The 22234-nt window shown below is 41.8% G+C and overlaps 1 protein-coding gene and 1 long non-coding RNA gene across 19 annotated transcripts in view; one reads left to right on the forward strand and one right to left on the reverse strand.

Annotated features, from left to right (window-relative positions):
* Positions 1 to 6315, reverse strand: part of LOC138744871 (uncharacterized) — a 74403-nt gene extending 68088 nt beyond the window's left edge. For 3 of the 5 annotated variants that reach the window (XR_011345840.1, XR_011345837.1, XR_011345841.1), the window contains exons 1-2: positions 5533 to 5701; positions 4149 to 4227 (exon numbers count right to left, since the gene is read on the reverse strand). This is a non-coding gene — a long non-coding RNA (uncharacterized lncRNA). Of the gene's footprint in view, positions 1 to 4148; positions 4228 to 4459; positions 5491 to 5532; positions 5702 to 6232 lie in introns of those variants that run through there. The other 2 variants (XR_011345838.1, XR_011345839.1) reach the window with 2 other exon arrangements.
* Positions 5652 to 22234, forward strand: part of siah1 (siah E3 ubiquitin protein ligase 1) — a 41065-nt gene continuing 24482 nt past the window's right edge. For 2 of the 14 annotated variants that reach the window (XR_011345829.1, XR_011345834.1), the window contains exon 1: positions 5810 to 5876. The gene's annotated coding sequence lies outside the window, so the exon portion shown is untranslated. Of the gene's footprint in view, positions 5717 to 5790; positions 5937 to 6241; positions 6309 to 8079; positions 8103 to 22234 lie in introns of those variants that run through there. The other 12 variants (XM_069901657.1, XR_011345831.1, XM_069901654.1 and 9 more) reach the window with 12 other exon arrangements.

Consider the following 22234-nt stretch of genomic DNA (forward strand, 5'->3'; position numbering starts at 1 on the left):
CCCATTTTGTTCAATCTGTCTATGATCTTCTGCACCATGACAAGCCTGAGGAACACCAGCACAATTTCTGTCCTTGCACATTGCAACCTTTTAGATTCAATATCAGTCTCCATTTTAACTCACCTTTCTCCTGTCTCTTAAAATTGGCCACTTCTGTGATTTTGGTTCAATTTTTTCTTTCTCTATTAATATGGTGTTCCACAGTTCTGTTAGAGACACATAACAGAAACAAAAAGCGCTATCTAATTCAACTTGACACGTTAATTCATGTGATTGCAGATAGTGGAGGTTTTTACAAGCAGATTTTACAAATTGGAATTTATGGCTGCAAAACTAAAAACGGCGGGCAGATGAATCTGTAGATGAATGGCCAGGGTTACCCGTCCAGTATGGACACTGTAACTGAAGAAGGCAATGGAAAACCATTTCAGTATTTTTCCCTTGGAAAAATCAGGAACTCAACATTGACTATGGTCTCAGCTCTAAAATAGAGCCTTCACCGAAGGAGAGCAGTGGAGACAACAACTATAATTTTTAAAATTAATTATATCTTACACAGCAGAAATTAAATAGATTGATTTATCAGATCAATGTTTTAGATGTGGCCAGCAGTTAGGTACTTTTTTACACTCTACTTGGTCCTGCCCTAAAGTGAGACCTTTTTAGATAAATTTGGTAACTTTTTTAGAACAGGTTACAGGAATTAAATTTCTAGAAAATCAAGTTATTTTTATTAGGCAATATTGTAGGGATAAGACTGAAATTGAAATTAACTATATATAAAAAATAATTTGTAAAGATTGCATTAGCAGTAGCAAGAAAATGTATAGCATTAACTTGTAAACCAGACTCTCCTCTAGGTATGGAGCATTGGAATGCAGAAATGTATAATTGTGTTCCCCTTGAGAAGATTATTTATAATTTAAGAAATAAATATGATGTGTTTTTGAAAATTTGGCACCCATATTTACAAATTGCAGGTTAAATTTATAGATATTTTTCCTGAACTTTGATACCTCCTTGGAAGAATTAAAAATGTAAAATATTAGAACTGTGTAGTAGGTGGCGTCTTCTTGGCAATCAGGTCTGTTTTCTCCCTTTCTTTTCATTCTTTATTTCCTTCCTTTTCTTGCTTTTTTCTTCTTTTCACCTGTTTCTTTCTTTTCTTTCACTTGGGGATTTATTGTTGGGGGCAGGGGGTTGTGGGGCTTGGGGGTTATACCATAATGTATAAGGATCTGATATTAATATTTGATATTAATATTTGATGTTAATATTTTGTTATGATTACAGGTATTGATAAAACTTTAAATTAAATATTCAAAAAACAAAATTAATTTGAATTGTTTCAAAACAGACATTGTAGTTCACATACTGTATTACCCCTAAACTGGTAAGTTAAATCTTCGATAATTTTAAGGACCCTGCCAATGAAAGTGGAAACATTTATGTTCAAATGGAAGAGGTGCACATCTCAAGTTTGCTTTAAGATACATTGCTTAGCCAAGGCACATAAAACTTCAGCAGCAATTATTTTGTATCAACTTGACCCAATCAACAGTTTTCACTGCTGAGTCAGAAAGCAATAGGTTCATGTTCCACTCTTAGCATTTAAGCGACAATCAGAAAGAGAAGTTTAAAGCTGCTGTAAAGCTGCTATTTTAAAGAAACTTTAAAATATTATTTGGAAGAGAAAATTTGGTGTCCTAGATAACAATTTACCCTCAAACATCAGAATCAGAATTTATTGACGTGAACATGTCATGAAATTTGTGGTTTTGCAGCAACACCACAGTGCAAATATTTCTCAAGATTCAATTTATTGTCATGTAATAAAAATACAGTCATAGTACATGAAATTGTATTTTGTATGCTGTAAGGCAGACAGATTCGCCATCAGCACAAATTGCCTGAAGTGCCCCTTATACTCAAACAAAGTGATGCAACTGAAAGTTTCCCCAGAGTCACCGAGTGTCTGTGGATTCACCTCCAGCACTCCAGCAGCCTCTGCAGATGCACTGAATTGAGTCAAAACCATCAACATCCCAAGCTCAAGATCCGAACATCTGACACGATTAGGAACAGTTCAGCGTCCTCAGCAACCTCTTGCATCCCAGTTCCGATACCTGGAACCTCTTCAGCCAGTCTTGAGCCACTTTTCAGCAGGCTGCCGCTTGGTGTGCGTCCCTTGACTGCAGTTTCCAGCAGCCCATAGCTTGCGTAGGTTCCTCTCCTCGAGGCACCAATAGCCCGCCACCAGTGTTCCTCAGCCACAGAACCCTTCACTGTCCCCGCTGTGGTCACTATCCCATGGGTCATTTCCTCTGCTTTTTTTTCTCTGATGAGGGGTGGGGTGATCACCCCATTTTCTGGTGGCCTGCACCAGTTCTTCACTTCCCTGTAGTCTGCAACCCCTCATGGCGAATGCCATGCATAGGCATTGCCATCTTGGGTGCAGACCCCTCTGTTGCTGGATTTTAAATAAAACCACTGTCAGCTCCTTTAATAGGCCATTTAACGTCTGTATGGAACTGATGGCAGTTGGACTGGGCAGTTGGTCCCCACGGGGTCTCCACTCCCCACTCTCCACGGGAAGCGCTTCGATTTTCCTTCTATTACATTTCAAACTAAATAAATATAGTGCATAAGAAAGAAAAAGACAAAGTAAGGTAGTGTCTGTGGTTCATTGTTCATTTAGAAATCTGATGGCTGAGGGGAAGAAACTGTCTTTGTGCAGCTGAGTGCTCGTCTTCAGGGTCCTTTACCTTTTTCCGATGGTAGCAGAGGGCATGGCCTGGATGGTGTGGTACCTTGAGGATAGAGGCTACTTTCTTAAGACACCACCTCTTATTACATGTCCTCAGTGGAGTGGTCTAGTGCCTGTGATGTTGCTGGCTGAGTTAACAACCCTCTGGAGTTTTTTTTTGTCCTGAGCATTGGCACCTCCATTCCAGACAGTGATGCAACTAGTCTGAATGGTCTCCACTCTACACCTGTAGTTTTCGAAAAAATCAAAAACTGATTAGCCAGCCATTGATGCTGTGATACTTTACTGAGTACAAATTAGATGCTGAATTTGTCTATGTTATCCAATTTACTTTGTGTTTCTAAGTAAATTGATTAGTTGTGAAGCAATGCTATCTCGAATTCAGTGATTCTCAACCTTTTTCTTTCCACTCACATACTACTTTAAGTAATCCCAATGCCAAAAGTGCATACTTAACACCCATAGCTATCGAAGTGGTGTCAGTGAACTGATAGCTGTGCATTTACTGTGTAAATTTGCCACATTTCTAGTAAGCACAATGGTGGCCGCTAATGCTAAGAATCAGTGCCGAAAATATTCACACGAGTATTTGAAATTTGGATTTGTACTTTCATTTAATAATGAAAGAATGCCTATATGCCTGTTAGGTGAAAAGACTTTCAGTTATGATGCCATAAAACCTGTGAAGATGAAAGACTGCCTCGAAAGGATTCATTCTGATAAGAAAAACAAAGATCTTGATTTTTTTTTGCTGAAAAAAAAACAGAAATCGATCAAATTTAAAGACATTTTTTAAAATATCTGCCAGTACGGTGGCCATTTCCAAATTTCCAAAATGGAGGCCATCCCTCTAAGCTGTGCACATGCGCGCACACACAAGTGTGGGAGCTTTGCGCACATTTACCCTCGTGAGCATGTGCACACTGTATGTTTGAGCGCGTGTGCACGTACATAAAACACATACAACTTAGTGGGAACTCAACATCACAAAATTCAGAAGAAAAAGTCAACCATTCCAACTCTCCACACCTTCACTGTCCACTGCATTAAAACAATGAGTTAAAAAAAAATTCTTATTGAAGTTTAAACAAGCATTTGCATAAGATGGATCTCAAATATTATACAGACAACTCGGATTCTCCATAATTGGATTCTCCAAAATCCTAATTTATTCAAATTAAAAAAAATTTTTTGGATAAATGAGCATATCTGAAACAAATTGGAAATCCGCATTTAACCAAATTTTTTTCAGAGCCGAACTGACCTCACAGATTGAAAAAAAATTCACTCAACATGAAATTAGAATGACGATTGTCCTCATTTCAAGTAACTCCCTCCCTTCTCACTTTCCATTTCTCCTTTACTACTCCTATTGACTTACTTGTCAACTCTCCTTGCCACTGTCTCTCAGCTGTGTGATTGGAAGAATCCTTTGTCCCGGCATCATCAAAGGGAGTGGCCTGCAGAGCAAGAAAGTGAACTTGGGCTCATTGGTGTCCCTCCCCCTCCCTCCTCAGCACACCGAAGCTCCCAACGCCAACTCTGAACCCTTCCCTTAGTCTACTACCGCAAAAGCTCATTGGACTCCCAGGTGTGTGTGTGTGTGTGTAATAGGCCAAGGGGAGGATTCGGAGTTGGGACTTGGGTGTTGAGAACTCAGGTGACCAGAGAAACAGACACCTGCCAACTCACCAGTGAGTTTCTATCAGCCCGGGAAGCCTCCCTGGGGATCAGCGACAGTGGTTGGGAGGTTTTGGTGATTGGCGGCAGTGATGTACTTGTCTTGGTTACATTTTAAAAACTCCTATTTTTCTAATAAGTGTTGCTTTTAATGCATTTCAAAAGTTTTGAAATGCTTAAAGAGAAATACATTAGAAAATTTAAAATATTTTTCAAAATGGAGTTACTCATCCTCCTTCAAGATCATAGTCTACACTCTCCACTTGATCATTGAAGATTATCTGTGAAAACGTACACGCTTGAAAGCCTATGCTAAGCGTTCCCCACCTGAATCACCCCCGTCTACGTGTGGGCCAGCCTGCGCATGCGCTGGCCGGCCCTGGTACTCAAATCCATCGCACATGGGCGAGTGCCAGCTGGTGCATGTGCGGTAGAGGAAACATGGCCACGTGCGGCCTTTGGACCCCGGGAACGCCGAAACTTGACAGGCTACACCCCCAAATGGACAAATTAACGTCTGGCTCGAGGTGGCGCTGGATGGAGGTCAGAGTCCTCAAAAGCTGAAGTGACCGGCCTAAATCTGGACGTCTGGCCACCCTATCTGCCAGTGCTGATAATAAAGGAGGACTGAAGGCATGATATAGTATCTCCCTTAATGTAGTAGAGAGAAAAATTGTATACCAGGGTCAGCGCCAAGGGGAGGGGGGCATCTGTGGGCATTGCCCTCCCAAATGAGGTGCTGTGACTCCCCATACTGTCTCGGCCATCATTGGTTGTCAGACCAGCCCCCATCCCCTCCTGTCTCGGTTGACGCACGTGACATTCCCCCGCCTGCATCACCAGCGTGCGTCAAGCGTCAGTCGTGTCAAGTGATGCTTGATGTAATAAAAGGAGCGCCCTAGCCTCCCCCGTTGGAGGGGCGGATGGTGTTAGCGATAGGTGGGGTCCGGGCATCCAATAGCACCTGGCCCTCCCCTCACCCCAACCTGAAGGAGCCCCCCCCCTGCCCTATACCATTGGTGAGGGGCTCATAATCCCAGAAATTAAAGATGTGATCGAGCATGTGATGAAGAAGGACTCTGAACCTGCTCTAAAAATCAAGGCTTCCATGAAGGGGGCCAATGGTCTAAAACGTTTGGGGAGGGAGGGGAGTTTTCGGCGGGAACGAGCGCAGGCGGGTGCACGAGCGCTGGGGGGAAGAGGGCGGAGTTGGGCCGGCGCCTGCGATTGGCTGGCGGCGGGAAGCCTCGCCACGCTCATGCCGGGCAGGTGAGCGCGTGCTGCGGCTCGAGCGCGGCGGTTGTTTCCCCTCGGACAAAAGGCGAGGAGGGGGGGGGGGGGAAGCGTTGGAGTCCGGCTGCTCTGGTCCGGGGGGAGGGAGGGGTCGACCGATCGTCCGACGAAGGCGGTCTTCAAGCCAACGGAAAAGGTGTGATTTTAGTTTGGAGAGGAGCCGCTCGGGCAATTCGGAGCCGAAAGTACAAAGGAGGTGTTTGATTTATTGCGGGGGGGGGGGAGGGGGGAGGCCGGGGGGGGGGGGGGGGGGGGTGTCAGAGCGGCCAATGTGGTCCCGGGAGTCCGGCCTCCTGCCGGCTCGCTTAAAGCGCACGGCGAGGGCCGGGTCGAAGGCTTGTGCCGGCATGGCGGAGCTCGGCTCGCCTGGGCTGCGGGGCCTCCTCGGATCGGCCTTTGCTTTCGCCGGGCCTGGGATACGTCCCCCCTCCCCTTCCCCCCCACCTTCCCTCCCCCCTCCCCTTCCCTTCCCTCCCCCTCCCCGCCGCCGACCTCTGTGTGTCGGGAAACCGGGTTCCCTGGGCTCCTCGGCCGTGAAGTCGGAAACAATGGTAGAAATGAGAGGGGGGTGAGTGAGAGGGGGGAGGGGGGTGAGAGGGGAAGGGGGGAGAGGGAGGGAGGGGGAGGGGGGGATGAGAGGGGGAGGGGGTCTCAAAGCGGTGTGATTCTCCCAGTTGGCGTGGTGCAAGCGAAAGATGCCCGGAGAGAAGGTTCTTTGTTTCCTATTGACAAGGGCTTTTTAATGGCATTCGATCAGCTTGGCCCAGGTCCTTTCATTAAAAAACTGCCTGCTGGTCACTCCGTAAGTAAATATATTTAATGCACGGAGTCACAACACTACGTAATATCGACGTATTTCAGAAGTAGCAGGTGCAAATTCGGCCTAGAGTGAAGGGGTCCTTTTCCAAGTTGCCCCCAACTTCTCGTGTTCCTGACTGGGCTCAAGTTGATATGTGGTGGTGGGGGGGGGGGGGTTTAAAAAAAAAAAAACAGACCCCCCCCCAACTAAATATGAAGATGACTCTTGAAGGGTGGGAAAGAGAGGAGCAAGAACCACTATTTGAGAATGGCTATAATTCTGCAAGGGGATGATTGCCAAAAAAACTTGCAGTTGGATTTCTTCGTCGTGGGACTCGTTGGTGATATTATCTAACCATCTTCTGAGTTGTACCCTTCACATCCATTTTCTTCTGGTGTGTTTGCCTGGAATAGAGGAGCACTTTCGATGACCCCCGTGTGCCACGTCTGTTGTGTCGCTCCACACTTTAAGCGCACATTCCCCTGCCCCTTTTGGGATGCTGAAGATGTTATTTAAATTCACGCCGTTTCTAATGCTGGACTGTTTCCAAACTTCCAGACCAGTGTCATAGATGTTATGTATATCTTACTCACTTGTTCTAGTTAAGATTAAAATATTGTAGTTCCAACTTCTTGACACAATTCAACTGTATCCTCTCTGTTTGGGGAATATAAATCGAGGCCATAGGTCAAATTGGCCTGCTATGCTGATCATACACCATTCGAATCTCATTTTCCAGCATGTAGTGCTTGATGTACTTGTTTGAAGATCTGAATATTGTGAGTACCCATCTCCATCATCTGCTTGTTCAGTGGGTTCCAGATTTTGGGTATTCTGTGAGTGAAACACTCCTTTCTCTCCTGCCCCTTAACCTAAACCAGTACCCTCTAGCTATAAGTATTTTTCTCTTGGGAAAATGTTTTTCATTTTTGACCCAATCTGCTCACAATTTTGAATGCAACAATTATCTCTCTCCTTGGTCTTCTGTTGCTCCAAGAAAAGTGTATCAGTGTCTTTCTGACAGATGTGTTACATTCCATGAAACATCTTTGTTAACAGGGGTGGCATGGCTAGTGTGGTTAGCGCAACACTGTACATTCTCCCAGTGTCTGCATGGGGTTCCTCTGTGCTCCAGTTTCCTTCCTCCTTTCAATGTGTATTTTAAAGCATTCAAGGGTTGTAGGTTAATTGGGTTTAATTAGGCACCACAGGCTCCTGGGCTGGCAGGGCCTGTAACCATGCTGTATATTTAAATTTAAAGCGGCATGGTTGGCATAATGGTTAGTGCAACACCTTTACAGCTCCAGTGATTGGGACTGGTGTTTGAATTCCATGCTGTCTGTAAGGAGTTTGTGTTCTTCCTGTGTCTGTGTGAGTTTTCTCCAAAGGCTGTGGTTTCCTCCCACAGTTCAAAATGTTCCGTGGGTCTAGGTTAATTAGGTGGCATTGACTTGTGGGCTGAAATGGCATGCTACCTTGCTGTATGTCTAAATTTAAACTTTGCTGCATTCTTTCCAGTGTAGTTGCATCCTTCCTACAGTGTGGTGACCAGAGCTGTACAAGGTATTCGACCTGTGACCTAACTAATTATTTGTGTAGTGTTACTTTAGCTTGTCTGTTCTAGTATTGTGTCCTGGGTAATGAACCCAAGTATTGTTTATGCTGCCTTAACCACGTGCATTTGAACTGCTGCCTTTAAGTCTCTCTCTTCAGTATTTTAAGGTTCTACCACTCTTTTATCCCTCTCTTATTATTCTTGGAATTATCATTACCCATATTTTTTAGTTTATTTGTCACAATAAATGTACAGTGAGAATTCTCTTGCAAGCAGGCCAACATTGTATCTCGCATTACATAGACTGTAATGGAGCACAATTTTTCTCGTGGTTTTGGGATCAAATTTCATCAGCTGTTCTATCTTGATTTGTCTTTTTGCAGTTGCTGTCAACTACACAAATATTTTATGGTCAGATTGGGGACATCAAAATGTCTTTGAGTGGCAAGTCGTGTCCTATCAATTTGATGTTTTTTAAGCAAATGACAGATGGTTGATGAGAGCAGGGCAATGGATGTTATAAATGTGGACTTTGTGGTCCCAGTTTGGCTGATTTGGAAGGTGCAGATACATGGATCCATTCTGAGTTGATGGTTTGGATGTGAAATTGGTTGGCCTATATAAAATGGGGTAGTGGTGGAAGTGTGGAGGTCTATGTCCAATGGTGTGGTTTATATGAATGACTGAGGAGAAAAAGTAAATGGCTGAGTCAGTAAGTTTGCAGATAAAACCTAAGATTGGTTGAGCTTTTGACAGTGCAGGAGGTTGTCAAAAACAATTGATACGGATCAGTTCCAGAGAAGAGCAAAAAAGGTAGATTGGAGTTTAATTCAGACAAGCAGTCAAATTTAAGAGAAACATAGTTAATGGCAGGACTGTCACAAGCATTGATGTGGAGAGGGATCTAGGAGTTCGGGTCCATAGATCCTTGAAAGTGGCTGTACTAGCAGATGGTTATGAAGGTATATAAGTATGCTTGCTTACCATCATTGGACAGAGCATGGAGGATAAAAGTAACAAAGCTTTGTCACAGCTATATAAAATTGGATAAGTTGTACTTGAAATATTGTGTGCAATTCTGGTTGCCTCATTTTGAATGGATGTGGAGGCTTTTGAAAGAGAAGAGATTACCATATATTTTGGTGTATAAGTCAACTGGTGTATAAGTAAACCCTCTTTTTTTTAGCTTCCAGCCTATAAGTCAACCCCAATTTTTCGGGCTGTCCGGGTCTCCCAGGGACAACCCAAAAAATTTTAAAACTGCCCAATTGGAAGTAACAAAGCTGTGAATTAAGTAAATATTTTTTCAAAAAAACCTTGACTTACTGGACAGTAATGGTCCATGAAGCTGGAGTGGTGACATCGTTCTCCAGGCAGGAGCAGAAACCTCAGCCTACCTACCAGGCAGCAGTGGCGACAGCCCAAGGAGCTGAAGCGCTAAAATTGTGCTTCTGGCTGGAGCAGGGACCTCAGCCTACCAGGCAGAAGTGGGGATCTCAGGGTCCCAGGTAGGAGCGGTTATGGTGGCGCCCAGAGGTGAGGAGGTGTCAGGGAGCAGCAGTGCCAGCGGTAGGGAGGTGCTTCCAGCATAGGACTTGTATGCCAAATTGACATCAATCTGGTTTTTTTCTTGGTGAATTTAAGATCTCAAAAGTATATCCAGTGTATAAGTCGACCCCCTCCGAGTAATGCTTTGGTGTTTTACGACTCAACGTATGCCAAAATATACAGTAACTGGATATGGATTAAGGGATATGAAATAAAAGAAAAACTTGGACAAACTTGGGTTGTCTTCTCAGGAGTGTCTTGAGGGTCAGGAGTAATCTGATAAGTTTATAAAATTGAGAGGCATAGATAGGGTAGATGGTTAGAATCTTTCTTCCCACCCCGAAGGATAAAATGGTACATAAAGAGGATCTGCATATGGGATTGTTTAAAGGAGATTCCAGGAAAAGTAGTGAAAACTGCTACAATAGGAACAATTAAAAGATGTCTGGATAGATATGAATATGAAGGAAATGGAAGGATGCACATTGTGTCCAAGCAACAAAGTTTTAGCATAAATTGGGTGTCATGTTTTGCACACGTGGGCCAAAAGAAATCTTCCTGTGCTGTACTGTTGTGCTCAATCTGCACATGCACAAGTCACGCCTATAATGTTTACATCCAGATTATTAATTATCTGTCCAGTACATAATTGGTTATAGGCTTCAAGTTGCAAATTTCAGGTGCATTTTTTTTCTGAATCACTTGGATTATTGGCTTCTGGATTAGGCTCCCTGGGGCATCTTGTCAAAGGACTTGCTGAGGTCTGTATGGACCTTGTCAACTGCATGATCTAAATAACATTCATGGTTGTTGTTGCTTTGAAAAGTTCCATTACATTTAGTTGGAAAGGATTTCTTTAAACCTGTCTGTCCTGACTGGTTTTAATTCCTGCCCCTCCAAGTGCAGATTAATTTTGTCCATTTGATATTTTTCCCCAATAACTTCTCCAGATATTGGACTCATTGTATAATAATTAAAATGAACCTGTATTAAATCTGATACCCCTTTGAATAAAGCTACTGCATTTGCTTTCCTCCAGATATCTTGCAGCTATTCAGTGACTGGAGAAGATGCAAATATTTTCTCTTAAACACAGCAAATTCTTCCCTGCTTTCCATAGCAATCTAGGTTGCACTCACCAGGCCATGCTAATAGCAATGATAATTTACAGTTGAATTTTATTTTTTCTTATCAATTTCTAACAGCAATTTACAGTAAATTCTGATAAGTTTTTGTTTAAGAAATTACATACATACAAGTTTGCCAATTTGGTCCTTAATGAGTTGCCTGTTTCTTTTAAATGTACTTTAAAGTGGTTTGATATTTTCCTTTATCTTGCCTGCTGGTTTTAAATACTCCTAGAATTGGTTTTAAATACTCCTCGAATCGGTTTTAAATACTTGATTATGCTCCTGTGGGGTGTTTGCTTTCATTTCTCCATACATGCACTTTTCTCTCTTTTCACTGGGACTTGTTTCTCTTGCATTGAATGTTTCCAGGAACACATTGGCCCCCCAAAAAATTTTTTGAATGAATTTTTCAAGTCAAGGGACACTTTAATTGTTATTCATGTGAAGCTAGTGTGAGATTCTCTCCTTTTCCCTTTATTAACTTTTGTAAAAATAAAGTTAAAGCATAATGGCTTCACTGACCTCTCATTTCTACAGTTTGTTCTCCTAATGAAGGTAGTATCAGTGAAGAAGGGGTACATCAGCATTCCTGAAACATGGTGGTTGAAGGTCAAACAATTTACCTGCATTCTTATCATGTATTTTGAAACCTATTTTTCTCTGCTTTACCTTTTTTATGTTGCTTTGTCCATTAATGTGGTAAGCATTTAAATATTTGGGTGTTGTTTGATTTCTTATGCCTTTCTTTTGTCATGTTATCAATCTTCCAGTCATCTTTCTCTGTTTCATATGGTGCGTGTACACTTTTTGTCTCTATGCAGGCGGATAGCAAAGTGTGCATAGACTCCAACTAGCATATAGGTAAATAAGGGAATTTTGGAAGAAGTGTTTAGCATTTTAACAAGACTAGAAATAGGATATTTCCAATGTCATCGATTCATACATTATGGAAATGGACTCTTTGGCCAAACTTTCCCTCATTGACCAAATTGTCCCATCTACACTAGTCCCACTTGCCTGCATTTGGCCCATATCCCTATAAACCCATCCATAAATGTCCAGTTATTTTCTGCTTCAAGTGCAACCTTTAGCAGCTCATTGCATACACACTGTGGAGGAAAAAAGTTACCCCTCTGGATCCTGTTTCAAACTCTCCATTTCTTTTTCCTCCCATGTCCCCACATTAAACCAATGTCCTTTAGTTATTGATTCCCCCCCCCCCCCCCCCCCCCGCTTACTCTGGGCAAAATACTGCATTAACCCACTCTATTCCCCTCATCATTTTGTCCACGATGAGATTATCCAATATCCTCCTGTGTTCTGAGGAATATAAAGGTTTCTCTGGCTCTCCCAATAGCTCAGACTCCCTAATCCTGGTAACATCCTTGTAAATTCTCCTTTCCATCCACTCCAGTGTGTCAAGGTCTTTCTTGTAGCATGATGACCAAAATTAAACATGCCATTCAAATGGGGCCTCACCAACATCCTGTACAACTGCCACAAGACTTCCTGATGAACCTCATTTCTCAGATTGAATGCTGATGTGCCAAAAGCTTTTTTAACCATCTACCTGAACTCCTATATCCCTCTTCTCTACAGTACTACCCAGATCCCTACCATTCACTGTATAGGTTCCACCCAGGTTAGTCCTCCCAAGATGCAACACCTTGCATTTCTTTGTATTAAATTCCATCAATTATTCTTTTGCCCAACCTATCAAGATCCTGCTGCATTCTTTGGCAACTGTTGTCACTGTCTACAATAGCAGACACTTTAGTACCCTCCAAACTTGCTAATCATGCTATTATGTTTTCATCTAAATTATTTATAGAGATGAAAAAACTGCAGTGGGCCCAGTGGCACACCAGTCAGGTCTCCAGCCTGAAAAACATCCTTCTACCATCACCCTCTGCTTTCTACCAAGATGCCAATTTTTTAATATATTCTGCTATCTCACCTTTGAACCAATGTAATCAGAATATTGCTGAAATCCATTATAGAATGTCTCCATATCTGCCTGCCCTCATCAACCTTTCTGGTCACATCTTCAAAGAACACTATTTGTGAGACGTGATCTCCCATTTACAAAACCATACTGACTATATGCCACTCAACCCTTATCCATCCAAGAGCATGCATCTCTCCCTCAGAATGGGCTCCAGTAACTTGCCAGTCACAGATGGGGGGGGGGGGGGAGCTGGGGGGGGTGACTCCAAAAGCTCCACATTCACCAGTGGGTGAGTGGCTTGGGACCAAGAGTAGGAGAACTGGCCACTGATGCACATCTTGTCTCAGGCCGAGCTTGAGGGCAAAGCATGTTCCCGGGAGCACAGGGGTGAGCTATTTTTCCAGGGGCAGAAAGTGACGTGGTTGATGATCGATTCCTGGTTATAATGATGTGAAGAGACTTCAGTGAACATTACGTGTGAATGCAGTCATTTCACTGCCTAGTTCACAACACCGAAGGAATGGGTGGCATTTATATAGCCGCAAAGTATTTCATTTGCTGAGGGATGTTTAATCCACATGCACAATTCCTGGGGCCACCGATGACAAAGGCTGGTAGTTTACTGTGGCAAACAGTATATGTTGGAGTGGCTGAGAGTGATCCGGTGAACGCAGACCGTTTGTTGCCCAGCCCCCCCGGCCTATAATTTACGGGATTGTCCTTTTGCCTTTCTTAAGCAAGGAGCAAAATTTCCCTTCTCCATTCTGCTGTGGCTTTGGCTAACTATGGTGTAATGATCTCTGACAAAGCCTTGGCAGTCTCCTCTCTTGCCTCTCAGTAACTAAGGGTAGGTCCCATCAGGCCCTGAAACTTGTCCTGAGAATATTACCATCCACAGTATTCTTACACAACACCACAGCCTTGCCTTCCTTGATCTTCCTGTCTTCTATGCTCTTTTTGCATACAGATGTGAAGTACCTTTCCCACTACCTCTAGTCCTAAGCATAAATTTCCCTGCATTGTAAATGCACCCCTTGCAGGCACAGTCTTATGACGGGATGGGATTTGGACAAAAAGTATTGTCATAGTGTAAAAGTACTGGTCATGGCTGAGGTTGTACATTTCTGCTGTCTAATTTTGGACAGCTGCCCTGGGACGGGGCTTACTGGTCGAGGTGACACAAAGTAAAGTTGTATTCCTGTACTGAAGGGAATGTCCTCCATGCGGAAGCTGGTGATGGCCGTTCTGTAGGTTGCAATGGAGTATTGTGCTTCAGCCAGGGCCTTGTAATCGATGCCTGGAAAGGTGGTGTGGACAGCTGATGCATTTGGGCGTGACAGCACATCTGCTACAATGTCTGCCTTGCCAGCAATATGTTCAATGTCTGTGGTAAATTCTGAGACATAAGAAAGGTGACATTGTCTGGCTGACCAAGGGTCTGGGGCATTCCTGAAAGCATAAATTAGTGGGTTGTGGTCAGTAAACACTTTGAATTTCCTTCCTTCCAGGAAATAACTAAAATGTCTTATGGCCAGGTATAGTGCCAGCAGTTCTGTCGAACACACTGTATTTTAGTTCAGGTGGCCACAGGTGTTTACTGAAGAACGCTGGAGGTCTCCAGTGTCCATCAATTAATTGTTCCAGTACTCCTCTGACTGCTATATTGGAGGCATCAACCATGAAGGCTGTGGTGCCTCTAATTGTGGGTGTGCCAGGAGAGTGGCATTTACTAAAGCGTTCTTAGCCTTTTGGAAAGCCTGAGGCTTCTGAATTCCTTTTGAGATTTTTTTGGGTGCATGACATTAGAGAGAAAAGAGGCCACATGATGTGGGCTGCTGCTGGTACGAATCTGGTCGAAATTAATCATCCCAGTGAATTCCTGAAGGCCCCTAACATTTGTAGGCGATAGGAAAGATTTAATGGCCTCTAATTTCTCGGGTAGTGGCCTAGTACCATGCCTGTCAATGCAGTGGCCCAGAAAGTTGATTACCTCTTTTCCAAACTTGCACCTAGCTGGATTAATAATTACCCCATATACTCACTCATTCTATTGCACAGCAGTCTTGCATGAGTGGCATGTTTGGTCTGGTTGCAGCTGGCAATTAGGATGATGTCTGAGACGAAAATTAAGTCTAAATCCCGGACCACAGTGTCCATTAATCATTGGAATCTTTGAGCTGCATTTTTCAGTCCAAAAGGCATCCTTTAAAATCCAAATAAGCCAAATGGGATGATGGGCTGTTTTCACAATGTCCTCTGGGTGGACCAAGATTTGGAGGTAGCCTTGAATTAAATCTATCTTGGAGAAGATTTGTGCCCCTTGTAGATGTGCAGTGAAGTCCTGAATGTGGGGCACAGGGTAGCAGTCAGGTGTTGTGGCCTTATTGAGGTGTCTGTAGTCCCTGCATGGCCTCCACCCTCCTGTAGCTTTAGGGTCCATGTGGAGTGGGGAAACCCAGGGGCTGTTAGAGCGGCGTACAATGCCGAGCTGCTACATTTTGTGAGGCCGTTTTTCTGGGGGAGGCGGCGCGCTGTGTAATGAAGGGGCAGAATAGTAGTAAGAATGTGGTGTCTGCCCCATGCTTGATCTTGGATAACGTAGATAATGGCAGGAAATTCGGATGATTTGCACAAGCTTGTCGTCAGCTGACATCACTGAATGCAAGTGTGAGGTGGCAGGTTCCTTCCCCTTTAGTTTGAGGATCTGGAATGCTGTGGCATGCACTAATCTGTGGCCTTTTAACATCCACTAGCAGTTAGTTGGCTTGTAGAAAATCTGTGCCAAGGAGTGGCTGTTGAACTGCTGCCAGAGTGAAGGTCCATTTAAAATGGCTGTTCCTAAAGCGGAGGGGGATAGTGCAAGTGGCATGAGTTCATATGTCTGAATTGTTGGCGGCCTTTAGTTGCTGGGCTGTTGTGGAAGTCGGTTATGGTCGGGGAGGGGGGGGGAGCACGCTGATTTCTGCCCATGTCCACTAAGACACAGTGGCTAGAAAGGGATTCTTGGACATGGAGGCTGTTAAGGTGGCTGGCTGACGCAGCCATTAATGATGGTTGGCTTTTGGTGTTTCCCAGGAATGTGCATGGGGAGAGACATCAATGGGCCGGGCCGCTGCACCCCACCGCTGACTGGAGGTATCTGTTGTCCACATGGCTGGTCGTTCGGTTGGTTAGCAGTTGGGTATTTGTTGCCATTGCCTGCTCACATGCTGCAGTGCTGGGGTGGCATTGTGCGTCTCGTGGAGTGCGATGTCTGTTTCCCTTTCAGCCAGCAGGGAGTCTGGTTTCTCTGCTACTTTTTGTGGGTCACTGAAGTAGTTTCCCAGGACCATCATCCGGACATTTTGTGGCAACTTTTAAACTTTATTTAAGATTTTATAACATGAATAAAATAGAAGATTACATTTAAAAAAAAAATAAGATAATAAAATTACAGTACCACATCGGTAAACTAAATAAACTAACCCCCCCAATGATTATTACACAACATTAATAACCTAACTTAAAATTAGTCTAACCCCCCCCCCAAAATAAAGAGTGAAGAGTTAATAAAATGAACAATATTATATATAAGAAAAAAAAGCCCACTTACAAAAAAAGATAAAACATAACAAGTAAAGATACTAACAAAAAAAAGTTATCAATACTAAAATATCACACTTAAAAACATATTTAAAGCAAACTTAAATGCATATATTTAACAAACAGAGTCCACTTTGACCTATAAAAAGACATCCTATCCTGAATTGAAAAAGATATCCTTTCCATGGTCAAACAGGATTTCATCTCCAAATGCCACCTATCTAAAGTTAATATATTTCTATCTTTCCAAGTAAGTGCTATACATTTCTTGGCCACAGCTAAAGCTAAATAGATAAAGGAAATCTGATAATCCTTTAAACCTAAATCAATTAGTGATTGCATATTCCCTAATAAAAATATATTAGGATCTAATACAAGACAGATATTATATAAATTATTAAGTATAGATTGAATACCTTTCCAAAACTGTTGCAATCGATCACAAAGCCAGACAGTGTGCAAAAAAAGTATTAGCTGTCTGGTCACAACGAAAACAGCAATCCGACTTACTAAGGCCAAACTTTTTTAGTTTCTCCGGTGTTGAATATAACTGATGTATAAAATTATAATTAATCATCGCTAATCTAGCATTAATTAATTTCCGAATACTATTCTGGCAAATTTGCATCCAGGCTTCTTCAGCTATTGTAAAACCTAAATCTTTTTCCCATTTCAATTTATCTTTATCCCAATCTTTTTTACTTTCGGTTTTCTTGTAAAATACAATACAAATCAGATATATATCCCTTTTTTGGTATTGAAAGTACATATTCCTCAAAATTAGAATCAGGCAAGTAAGATCATATGACGACCACATATCTGTTTTACAAAAGATCTTAATTGATAATACACATGGCAACCTTTCAAGAACCGTTCTTGAAAAGCAAGTAGGGGGTATGGCCATCATGTAGGGTGAATGTCACCCATTAGGTCTGATGGGCCCTATCCCCCAAACCGTCCATATGCAGCAGACAGGCTATGTATTTGCGCTCAGACAGCCCGAAGGTGGGGGTTAAAATCTCTCAGATGGCATCGTACTTGCCCTGTTGTGGCTTTTCAAGAAATCTGTGATCTTGGTGGCTGTGGCTTGGTCAAGGGCACCCACCACGTGGTAGTAACGGGTGTCATTGGGGTGCAGGGTGAACTGTCCCTCTATTTGCTGGAACCATACTTCAGGCTGTGCTGCCCAGAAGCTATCCATATTTTTTTTAAAACAATTTTTTTGAGCAGTCACATTTTTGACTAAATAATAGTAATCCTTCCCTTTAAGAAAAACACAATGCCCCTGCCCAGATGGTGATGTATATGTAGAGCCCCAAAAGACAGTGAAATCTCTTGAGGAAGAAGAGCCCCTCCCTTTGGCACACTTTTTTTTTGCTATTCATTTCCAGGTGCCATTTTCCCTGTTCGACCGCTAACCACTTTTCCCAGATTTTTTTTTCCTTTTACTGAGTTTTCCTTGAACATTTCTATACGCTTTACTTTTAAACAATAATTACAAGATAACAACTTAGTTCCATGATAAATATTTTCACAAACTTCTCCCTCAGCAACCTTGATCTATCTTCTTTATAATCTTCGCCGAAAGTCTTCCACCACATTCAAGAATGTGGTGAAAATTCTGGTTCCCTTCCACTATTTCAACCCTCAGTCATTGAGTATTTCAAGTTTTTAAACACGTAGCTATCTTTTCACATCTTCAATTTCTTTTTGTTTAATCAAGGCCTGACTAAAATCTTGAAAAAAAAATAGTACCTTTTCATGATTAACCTCAGGCAGGCCATTATTTTGCTTAAAGTAATTGTATGCTGTTCCCAGAATTATCTCCTGTTCTCGGTAGCTTAAAAGTCTCACCAGAACTGGCTTTGGTCTCTGATCGCCGGCATTCTCAATATGCAGCTTTTCTCTAAATTTGTCTGCTCCCAACACCTGGGGATCCATTTTTGAAAAAAGTTCACTGGTCCCTTCCCTCGATTCCTTCCTTTTAGTTCAGTAATTCGGACAATATTTCATCGGCTAAAGTTCTCCATATCGTCAATTTTGTCAACCAGTCCTTGTTTATCTGACTCCCATTCTTTGGCCTTCTTCCCACCCCAAAACCTCCACTCATTCTCTCCATCAGCTCAACAATCTTTTATTTCAGTCATTTTCTTTGTCATCTCTCTCCACCATTTCAACACTTGTGAATCAGTTTCTCAAATTCTCCATTTTTCTTTCCAGGATGATGCTCAATTGTTGACCCAACTACTTAGTTTTACATGGTTTTGCCAGTCCTGTAGCCATTTTTGCACCGCTTCCTTTCGGATGCTCCCCGTTGAATAGGAGCTTCTTCAACTTTCTTGGCTTCTTCATGCTAGTTTTATCCATTATTGGTGAAATAAATCTTGATTTTCAAATTTTGACTGTCTATTTGGTATTCTTCACTGAGACCTCAGCCAAATCATGGCTAAGTCCCTTTGTATGGCCATACACCCTTTAAATGAAACATTCAAAAAGTTGAGTTTAGTTGGGCAGATGCATAGATGCTTCCTCTGTGTGTGGGTAAGGTCAAATTCTCACACCCAAACCAGAGTGGTGAATTCCTTGAAATTTTTTAGCCATTAGGACAGGAAGTTCTATTATTGCTAAGTGTATTGAGGCTGGGCAATAAAGGGATGTGGTTCAAAGTCATTAACTTGTTGAATTGTGGAGAAGAAAAGGCTGAATGATCTACCTTCTTGCTTCTATTGTGGATGTTAGTGAGTTACATGAATGAATGCTGGAGTTGCACTTGCCTAAGCAGATATTCCACCATGCTCTCTACTTCTACTATGTAGAAGTAGTTGGTAAATGACTTGTGGATGTTGAAGGGGGAGCCACTTGAACATCAAGGTTACAATATTCAGTGAGGCTCTAGTTGGAGACTAATTGCCTGGTATTTGTATGGTACAAATACAAATATTATTTGACATTTATCAATGCTTGCCTGAATGTTGCCTATCTGCAACATGAGCTGCTCAATTTGAGCAGTTTCATTTTCTGCATTGCACATTGTGAATATTATCACACATATTAACTTGTAACTAGAATGGACGTGAGATTAAGCAGCTAAAGATGTTAATTTTGAGGCTGAGATGACTGACCTTGAATAATTGTAGTAGTTATAATTTGAGGATGGATTCCAAATAGTGAAGTGAGCTTTTAAAATGTTCTCCTAATTTGACATCAAGAATTGTGGCACTTCCCATGCACCCATAATTTGGAACAAGGCTGTAACAATTTTTGAAAACAATGCTAATGCAACTCTTGAGTTGACCATATATAGGTTTTCAGAGGAGAGGATTTTTGCTTGCAGATTTATATTGTTCCTATAAAAGTTGAGGCTGGTTAAGGCAAAGCATCTCTAATTATAAAAATTTTAAATGATAATGCTCAGGGGGGAAATTTTTTTTAATTATAAAGTTATGTAGGCTATTTGTGTTCATTAGCCAGGACAGAACAGAAAATGTGTCATTTGTTACACAATTAAGAATTTATTGGTCTGGCCAGAGGTGGAGTTTGATGTGCACCTCATGACAGGAAGGAAATGATTGTAGCAAAGATCCTTCTGGATCGGATTGTTTCTGTTACAAGAAAAGTTCTGAATATGCTCAGTTTCTTTTGGAATTGAGGAAGCTAAGTGTCACTTGATTGAAGTGTACAAAATTGAAAGGAATAGCTAACAATCTTTCCACTTAGAGGATCTGTATGGAAAATGAGGGGTTGTGTATAAGAGAAGTGATAAATTAAGAGTAGGTGTGCGATTTTTTTTTTAAACCTATAGGCAGTTAGAATTTATAACACTGCCTGAGGGGGTGGTGGAGGCAGATTTTCAACATAAAGTATTTGGATAAGCACTTGATTTGCCAAAGTGTAGAATGCTAGGAGCCAAATGCTGGATATTGGATTTGGTTCCGATGAATGTTTGTTTAATTATTGGGGTGGCAAGGTGGGCTGAAAGGTCTGTTTGTGCTCCGATTTTTGACATGAAATTGACACTTTCAGTTTTAATTGTTCCCATCAAAGCCAAGCAAAATATGAAAAGAAGCACATGGTAAGTTGCAGATTATAATTGGTGAGGAAGTTGCCTCTAAAGGACATGGTTAATGGTAAATGTGGGGATATTAATAATGAAACTAAAGTTAAGTGGTCCAGATAATAGAGAAGGATGTAAACTAAATGCCACCATCTTAACAACAAATATCGGTTTGGAGGAGAATTATGACATCACTTTTTGAAAAAGGTACATAGATTTTTCTGGAATGAGAAATTTATTCTATGGATAAGATGGGTAATTTCCCCCCCCCCCCCCAAAAAAAAAGTCCAGGAGGAGAATCACAAAGTGTAGATTTCATTTTCCATGAATGATATTATGTGGCTGCTTAAAAGTTCTTTTCCTCCTTTCCTAAGTGAGTCCCTTTTTTTTGGGGGGGGGTGGAATGGGGGAGGAGTCTGAGGTAGCATGAGTTGGAATCTTCTCAGTGTGGAGAACTGAAACTTTGCAGTTTTCTTGTAATTTGTAGTATGATGCATGGGAAACTAGCCAAGATTGGATTGGAATTGTGAAGTCTAGACCTGATGGGCTTGGACTCAGGCTCTCAAGGAGTAAGTGAGACTAGTGATAGAAGTGGATTGCCTTGGTGATGGCACAGTCTGGTCAGCAGTTGACTGTGTCAATCTGGTGCTTGCAAAATAGTCATCTCCTTAATTGAAATGCTTGTTTTGGTATCTCACTGATTTGCTTTTCTTGTGATGCATCTTCACCCTCAGTGTTTGCATTTGAGCACATTGGTTCTTGTTTCATCTGTAATATATTGTATGATAATGCCCCTTTAGACCAGTGGTTCTCTACCTTTTTCCACTCACATACCACTTGAAGTATTCCCTATGCCATAGGTGCTCTGTGATTAGTAAGAGATTGCTTAAGGTGGTATGTGGGTGGAAAGAAAAAGGTTAAAAACCACTGTTTTAATCGTACCTAATTGACTTGTATGCACAGTTTCATAACTCCAAAGGAAATGGGCCAATGACAGTTGTTCTCAAGCAAAATATTCCAGTAACAATTGGGTCTAGTGCAGTGATTCTCAACCTTCCCTTCCCACTCACATACCACCTTAAGCAATCCCTTACTAATCACAGAGCACTTGTGAAATACAGATTACTTAAAGTGGCATGTGAGTAGAAGGAAAAAGGTTGAGAACCACTGCTCTATTTGGTGCTGTCCAAAAGTGAGACTTTCTGGATAAATTTGTAACTTTTTTTAGAACAGGTTTCCGGAATTAAATTTCCACAAAACCTAATGTTTTTATTAGGTAGGGATAAAATTGAAATTAACTGTATTTCAAAAAGAATTTGTGAAGATTGCATTAGCAGAAGCAAGAAAATATATAGCAGTAACTTGGAAATCCGACTGTCCTCTAGGTATGGAGCAATGGAATGCAGAAATACATTGTTGTGTTCCCCTTGAGATGGTTACTACAGTTCAAGAAATAAATAGGGTTGTTTTTTTTTTAAATTTGTCCCCCATATTACAAACTGAGGGTATAAATTTTTAGATATTTTCCCTAAACTTTGAGAACTTCATTAACCTCCTTGGAAGAATTAAAAATGTAAATGGTTAGAACCATGTGGTACGTGGCATCTTCTCTTTATCTTTCTTTGCTCTTACTCTATGGGTATTTGGGCATTTATAGTATGATAAATCAAACTGATATTAACATTTGATTTCAGTATTTTCATAATTACGGATGGATAAAAATTTTAAATAAAATATTTTAAAAAAAAGCTAACCAAAAGGCAGACATGTTTCTTCATGGCCAAAACCTCAACAATACTCTCCTCTCTCTCCTCTCTCTCCTCTCTCTCCTCTCTCTCCTCTCTCTCCCTCTCTCTCCTCTCTCTCCTCTCTCTCCTA

This window comes from Narcine bancroftii, chromosome 10, assembly GCF_036971445.1.
Source record: "Narcine bancroftii isolate sNarBan1 chromosome 10, sNarBan1.hap1, whole genome shotgun sequence".
Taxonomy (NCBI): Eukaryota; Metazoa; Chordata; class Chondrichthyes; order Torpediniformes; family Narcinidae; genus Narcine; species Narcine bancroftii.